The sequence below is a fragment of the Colletotrichum siamense genome, assembly GCF_013390195.1.
Source record: "Colletotrichum siamense strain Cg363 chromosome Unknown KSG_Cg363_contig01, whole genome shotgun sequence".
Taxonomy (NCBI): Eukaryota; Fungi; Ascomycota; class Sordariomycetes; order Glomerellales; family Glomerellaceae; genus Colletotrichum; species Colletotrichum siamense.
Window position 1 is genome coordinate 4620974 of NW_023501014.1, and position 8605 is coordinate 4629578.

The following is an 8605-nucleotide window of genomic DNA, read 5'->3' on the forward strand; positions in this document are numbered from 1 at the left end:
AGAGAGATAACTCCTCAACTAAAGAGGTCATAACGCTATCACACAAGAGATAACTCCTCAACTAAAGAGGTCGTCAAAAAAGGTTCTCACAGCTAAAAATATAAAAACTCTACTACGCATAGGGCTTTGTGCCTATCCCTCTTCCTCTTCCTCTTCCTATAACCCATAATAAATCCTTCACTATGTCCACACTACAAGAGATATATAAGAATGCTAATCCCCCGCGAGGCACGCCCTTCTACGAGGGAACAGCTGAGGGTATTACTACATAGAACAACATCTATACAATAAATAAAGCCCTCAAATATAGTAAGTACTCTTTTGCTAATTAGCAGCATATCGTTAGGGTAGCTATAGCTAGAGCCCTCATAAATACCCCTAGAGGGGACCCTCTCTACACTACGATTAAGGCGATAAACGACAGCCTTAGACGCCTCTGCGTAGAGGCTACGCGCGTTTCTGGCTATCCTGAGGAGTGGCCCTTCTTCGCGCAAGCCCTCCGCAATGCTAAGGCAGAGGCAGCCTAGGCCCAGACCCAGTAGGGCTTATCAGTGAGTGCGCCTTGCGCCGAACAGAGAGAGCGTTGCTGTCGACAGCACAGCTGCTGCGAAGGCGTCAGCCAGCCCAATCGAACAAGAAGATAACAACAGTGACGACTTGCTTCCAAAAGAAGCCACTATGGCGGACGGCAAAGCAGTGATGGGGACGGTGTTGGCGGCGCGGGTGATGCGCGAGAGAGAGGATAGGTCGACAGTTCAGTAGTCAGTAATTGAGTAATTGAGTAATCACAAACTATATTGTTGCCGAAGTGAAGTTGAAGATGATGAAGTTGTTGACTGACGTGCACATGTAAGTGCGGCTGAGGTTGGGAGAGGGACATGGTCGGAGACTTGGGAGGTCGTCAGGGATCACGTGACCGAAGGCTGTGTGTATTGTTAGGAGGCATGGAGTTAGGAGGTCTGTCGCTCTAAGCAGGTAAAAATCACAGTGAACGGCTAGAGGCCTGATATTAACTTTATTTAGGATATTAAACTTCTATTTTAAGAGAAATCCTACTTAAAAGCTTTTTATTACTTATATATTAATATAGATATATACTATTATATTAATACTATTAATATAGCTTCTAACTAATAGAGAGAAGGTTACCTATCTAAGTGTTTCTTAGTTACTAACTCCTATAAGTATAATATTAGCTTTATAGTTTAGGCTATAATTAAGAATAACTTAAAGTAAAGCTTTAAAGATAATATAATATTATGTTCTTAAGTTTATATATTTTATAAAAAGTATATTATTAAATATAGCTTTAAATATAATTTTAGTATATATAATATTATAAAGTTCCTCTCTTAAATTATAAATAATTTATAAGATATTAGCTACTATTAGTTCTTCTTAGTTATATTTAGTTACTAAATAAGCTTAAAAATAATAATAAGTATATAAATATTATATTATTTTAAGTTTTATATTATAACTATTATAAGTAGCTATTAAGCTATATATATTAGTATATTTATTAAGAAAAAAGTTTCTTATAGAGAGTAAAATATATTTAGTAATAATATTAATATATTTATTATTAAATACTTTATATTACTAAGCTATAAAAGCTTTAATAACCTTTTTAGCCTTAATATAATTAGCCTTATTATATATAGTACTACTAGCTTTATGCTATATAGCTAGCGCTATTACTATTCTACTAATCTATTTAGCTAAGGTATATATTTAACTTTATATAAAGGTTTACCTACTAGTAGGAATATATAAGGTTTCTATACTATTTTCTTTAATTAGTAGAGGGTATAGGTTAAGGTACTTATATAGTGTTTCTAGAATTATGCTTACGTATAGGGTGAATTTTGCTGTAGTCTTTTTATAGGGAGGCTGCGTTATAACTATAAACTTAATATATATTAAAGAAAATATTCTTAATAGTATTTTATAAAGCCTATTTATAGTTAGTAATAATAATAAGAGGCTACTTAATACTAACTTCTTAATATATAGTTTTAATAACTTAATTAACTAATTATAGCTTTTATAACGTTTAGTTAAGATAAAAGTAAAGCTCATATTAAATAAAGAGCTAATATTAGTATTACTTATAACTTAGAAAAAAAATATATTAAAGTAGTTAGTCTTATATATATTATTAAAGCTAAGAACTTCTAGGAATTACTTCTATATCTTTTTATATTAAGAATAGGTTTAAAATAATACCTCTATATAGTTAAAGTTATTATTAGCTTATTTAATATAATACTTAAAACCTTATTACTTAATTTAGTAGAAGAAAGCTTATATAGTAGTTTTATTATTTAGTATATTAAAATAAACTTCTAGTATATATTATTTATATCTTTTTATATAAAATATATTCTAGTAAGTATAATATTATAAATAATAATACTTATTTCTTACCTATATAGCGTAGTAGTATACGCTTAGTAGGCCTATACGTTACCTAAACGTATAGGTGTTAGTTTAATCCCAGCTATAGGAACCCCTTTTCCTCTCTTTTAATTAGTTAAGGACCTACTATAAAATGTAGGTCCCTCTCTTAAGGGACCTATATATATAGTAGGGTACTAATAGCCTCTAGCTAATTATTATATAGTATAGTGTACGTATTGTTTACTTTATTATATACTACGCTTATAGCCTAAGTTTTCTTCCTATAAAGAGTTTCTTAGTAGCGCGTAGCCTAGTATTAAGTATTAATATAGAGTATTAGGGCTATAAGCTCTATAGTATAGATTAAACAGAGGGGGACGTACCCTCATACCTACCTTTAATACTTATTTCTTATAACTTAATTACTTTATATTTAGAGAAGTTAATAATAAAGTTAGTTTATAATAAAGTAAGTTAGTAATAAGTAGTATAAGTAGAGGGGTAGAAAAAAGTAAAGTAGTTATACTTCTTATAGTTTTTCTTAAGCTTCTATATAAACTTCTAGCTAGTTAACTTAGTAGTAATAATAATACTTTACTAAGTATAGCTAACTTTCTAAATAATAATTTTATATAATCTAACGTTTTTAGTAATATATATATTATTATAGTTATATTTTAGAAATTACTATATATTAATATTATTATACTTAATAAAGCTATTCTTCTTAATAATTATAAAACTATAGAGGTATATAAATATATTAAGATAATTTTATAGTTCTTAAATTATATCTATAAGTTTACTATTAATACTACTTCTTAGAAAGTTAAGTATAGCTTTATAAGTATTATTATTAGTGCGTTAAAGTTAGTAGCATAAGTTATTAACTAATCTAATTAATCTAATTAGTTAGAAAAGTAGGGTATTTACTTAGTTAGCTAGAAGTATCAACTTAGATAGTAAAACTCTTTAAAAGATATCTATTTAATTATATTTCTATTAATATATATAAAAACTCCTAAAAAATAATTTATTATAAGTAAAAAAAAGCTTTAAAAGAACGTAAAGTTAAAGAAGAAAAAACTTATAAATATTAAGCTAAAAGTACTTTTTAAAAACTTAAATTAAGTACTCTTTATAATAAAAGCTTAATAAATATAATTTTTATAATCTTAAATATTCTTAGTTCTACTTTTATAAGTATTTTTAGCTTAGTTCTTATTATTTATTTATATAATTCTTAAGGAAATTTTTATATTATCCTTTATATTTAAGCTATTATTATTATAATTACTCCTAGCTATTTAGCCTCTATTATTATAAATACTCTTATTTATTTATTCTCTATTATTATAAATACTCCTAATATTTTTAATTTTAATATAGTTTTTAGCTTTACTTTCTCTCTTATTAGTTATTTAAGTATTTATAAAAATACTCCTTACTTTAGTTTTATTTATAAGAATATTATTATTACTTATAATGCTTATATATAATATATTTATAAATATATTAATTATAACTTAATAAAACTTATAAGATATTATTTCTCTAACCCTAATTAAGTAAAAAAGTTAATAGAGGTTTTTAATTTTTTAATATTATATATAATAAACTCTAAGTATTTATAAGTTTTTAGTTTTTATAAAGAGGTTATTTTTATATTTTATAAGTAGCTAAATTAGTTTAATATTTATATAGAAATTTTAGGTTTTATACTTTTTTTAATACTTTTTAGGTTTTAAAAACAAAAAGCTTTTATAAGTATTTTTTACTTATAGTTTTATAAATATAATTAAATATTTTATATTTTATAAATTAAAAAAACTTCTAAAGTTTTTAAACTTTATTTATAAGAGGTTTTTTATAAGCCTATTTATTAATATCTTAAAAGTTAATATATAAACTATTTTAAAGTTTTTTTTTTATATTTTTATTTTAATTATATATTATAAATATCTATATAGTATAAATAAATAGAAATATATTCTTTATTACTTATAAGATAAATTATTTATTAATTATTATAATAAATTTTCTATATATCTTTAAGATTAAGTTTAATTTTTTTTAAAAGCTTTTTAAAATAACTATTTCTCTTATAATTTTATTAAAACTTAAAAGCTTAGTTTTTATAATTAATTTAGTAATAATTACTTATTTTATAGCTTTTTACTAAATTACTCTTCTAAATATTATTATAGTATATTTTTATAAAGATTAATAAAATTTTAAGTTATCTATAAATAAAATATTTCTAATAATAAAAAAAACTATTATTTTTTAAGTTTACTTTTTAAGTTATTAAAATAGACTATAAAGTAGTAAATACTAAAAAAGTAATAAATTATATATTTTACTATATAAAAGTATTCTTTAAAAATATTTATAAAGAATTATAAGAAGATTAAAAATAAAAAAGTTATATTTACTTATAAAAAGATAGCTATATATAATAAATCTTATTATTTCTTAAAATAATTTTATTTATTAAAGAGTAATTTAGTTTTTATTCTTTATTAATTCTCTTAGTAAAAGTAATATAAAAAGATATATTTTATTATAGAGATTAAAATAAATAGTAGTTTTTTATATATATAAGTTATAAATAAAATAAATCTTATAAATTATTTAATTCTTAATAATTTATACTTTAAAATACTACTTAATAAAACTTTATTTTTTAATTTTATAAACCTTTATTATTTTATTAATTATTTTTCTTAAGTATTATTTATTATTTTTATAAAATATTATAAAAATATTATTAATATAGAAAATAATAAAAACCTTTTAGTTTAAGTTTTAGAAGAGGTATAAATCCTCTTTTAAAATTTTAAGTTTTAAGTTTTTAAATATTAAATAAAACTTTTTATATTATAAACGTAGTATATTATAAAGTTTATAAAGTATTCTCTTAAGTTTAATATATTTATTATTAAAGTTTTTAATAATATAATTTATAAAAAGTATTATACTTTTAGGGGGAAGTTTATAAATAATTAGTATTTTATTTTTAAATATATCTATATAAAGAAAAATATTAATAATATTATATTAAAGTATTTCTAAATTAAACTCTATTATAAATATTATAATAACTCTAAATATATATACTATAAGTATTATTATATAGGCTACTAGCCTTATATTATAGAATTTAACTAGTATTAACTATAAAAACTAAACTAGTCCTCTCACTCTCTACTAATAACCTTTAAGTTATATAAATACTTAGATATCGTCTTTACTTCTATACCCCTCTATTAGTTCTTTAGGACTTTAACTATTATAATAAGCCTTAATTATCTTCCTCTAGCTACTTCTATCTCTACTCCTCTAAGCTATACCTACTCTTTACGCTATATTTAATTTGCGCCTATCTTCCTCTCTTCTGCTATTTAGACGTCTATACTGCTCTACTAAGTATAGCAGCCTTAAGGCCTCTATATTATTACACTGTTTAGATAATATCTTCTACCTTACTATGTAGTCTTAACCCCTACTACTATTAGCTATACTCTTAATATCAGATTTACCCTTCCTAACTTATTAAGCTTTTAGGCTACTTTAGCTATCTTAAGGAAGTTTATAAAGTAGTTATATATACTAGAATTATTATTAATAGCTTTAATTATCTCTATATTAACCTTAAGGCTATATAACTCTATTATATTATCCTTATTAGCTATTTTAAGTAAGTAATTTAAAGTAAATTTAAGTAGAATCTTCTTATTAGTATAGGGAAAGTTATTATACTTAGAGCCCTTAATTTTATTAACTTTAGTTTTATAAATTAAGTTATTTAGTATAGCTTTATTTAGCTTATATATAAGTATAATAAGAGGGAAAAATATTATAGTTATTATATATATAAGAAGATATAAAGAATAAGCTTAAAGCTTTATTTAAATAGTTAAGTTTTTATACTATAGCTATAAGAACCCTTTTAGCTATATAAAGAGTTATACTATTAAGTTTATACCCTTAAGTATAAGTTTAAGCTATTACTAAGCTTTAGCTACTATAAATATTATTAGTATTCTATATTATAGATAATACTTTTATAATATTATAAATAATGTTCTTATAAATAAGAGTGTTATAAATAATATACTTATAAATAATAGCGTTATAAATAACGCTCTTATTAGTATGTTTTACTGCTCTACTACTTACTTACTTACCCTCTTCTACTAGGGATAAGTTAAGCTAAGTGTTAATAACTAGTTATACTAAGATTTATTTATTTACTTTATTAAGATTAAGTATAAGTTAAAGTGCTACTATTAGGTTTTAATATTATGAAAAAAAGTATAGAGTGAACTATAATACCTACTTATATAGGTTAACTAGACTACTAATATAAGTATTATTATATATATCTCTTCTAGTCTTTTTTTCTAAAGATCTCCTTTTATATAGATTCTTATTTTATATTAATCTAAATAACTATTTTTATTAAACTTATAAATAAATATTTATTTTAAAAAGAGGAGTTTTAAATATATATATTTATAGTTTATTAACTTCTATATTCTTTTATAAAATAACTTTTTAATCTCTTCTTAAGTAGTTATATAAAGTAGTATTTATATATTTTTAAGTAATTTCTCTAAATTATTTTAGCTTTTTAAAAGAGCTAGAAGTATAATATCATATAGTTTATTTTCTTTTTTAAAAAGAAATTTTACTTTTTATTTTTATAGATCTATTTTATAAAAGAATTCTTTTTTTAAAAGTTTTTAAGTAGTATTTTATACTACTAAGTATATAATATTATATTTCAAGTTTTCTTTATTTTCTTTTTATTAAAATAATATAAAAGTAATAAAAAAGAGATTCTTTATTTACTCTATAATAATATATAATATAAAAAGTATATTAGCTATAAATATAAAAGCTCTTTTTTAAATAGAAGTAATTTACTAGTTTATATATAACTTTTTTTATACTTTATAAATATATAAATACTTTTATAGTAGCTATAAAGTTTCTTTATTAATATCCTCTAAGTTAAGCTAATTTTAAAGTTAAAAAAAGCTTTCTTTTAAGCTACTAACTAAATCTATAAAGTTTTATTTTTTAAGTAACTTTATTATTAGTTTTAAGCTACCTTTATTTATAGTTAAATATTCTTTTTTATTTAATATATTTAGCTTTTTTATTATTTTAAGAGTAATAATAAGGATATTATTTTTAAGATATTTTTAACTAAATAAGTTAAATATATACTTAAATATAAATAAAGCTTATTAAGCTCTCTTAATTAAGTTTTTACTTCTTATATTTTACTATATTATTTATATAATAACTTTTTCTTTTAAAATAAAATTATCTTCTATAAAGATATTAAGTTTTTATAAGATTAAGCTAGAGAAATTAACTACTTTTTTAATAAAGTTTATGATTATTTTAGTTTTTTTTAATTTATAAAGTTTCTTTAAAGTCCTTATTTAAATAAAACTTATTTTTATTAAATATAATATAATAAATAATAATTACTTTCTTAAGAGTTAGAGTTTATACTTTATAGAGATTATATATATTTAGTATATATTTTATAAAATACTTAACATACTTATATAAAGCTATTTTAAACTTTCTCTTTTCTATTTCTTTTTCTCTTTCTCTTCTTAAGAGATATACTTTATAACTATAAATATATATTCCTCTTTAATAAAGAGTTTTACTATCTAGGTAGTAAGTCTTAGCTAGCTAAGTAGTACCTTACTTTTTTAACTAATAAGATTAGCATTATAGCAAAATATTAGAGACGCTGGAAAACAGCATATTATATAATTATTTAACTTTTTATTAATTTAGATTCTTATTATAGTAATTAATAGATCTTAGTAAGCTTAGTTTTTTAACTTTCTAGTAAAAAAGCTATTAGGACTACTATAATTATTAACTATACTACTATATATATATTTTTCACTCTATAGTATTATTCCTTATTATCTTAGCCTTCTAAACGCCTTTATAGCTTCTTTAGTACTATTAATAATAGTATTTCTAATCTCTTATTTATATAACTACTACAGCAAAGCTTTTTAATATTTAGTAATACTAGAGGTATTACTAGTATACTTTAGGAGAGCTTATTATTAGAAGAGGACTGAAATACTAATTAATTATACTAAATATTCTACTTAATAGGCTATAATACTAGATTTTTTACCTTCTTTAATACCTT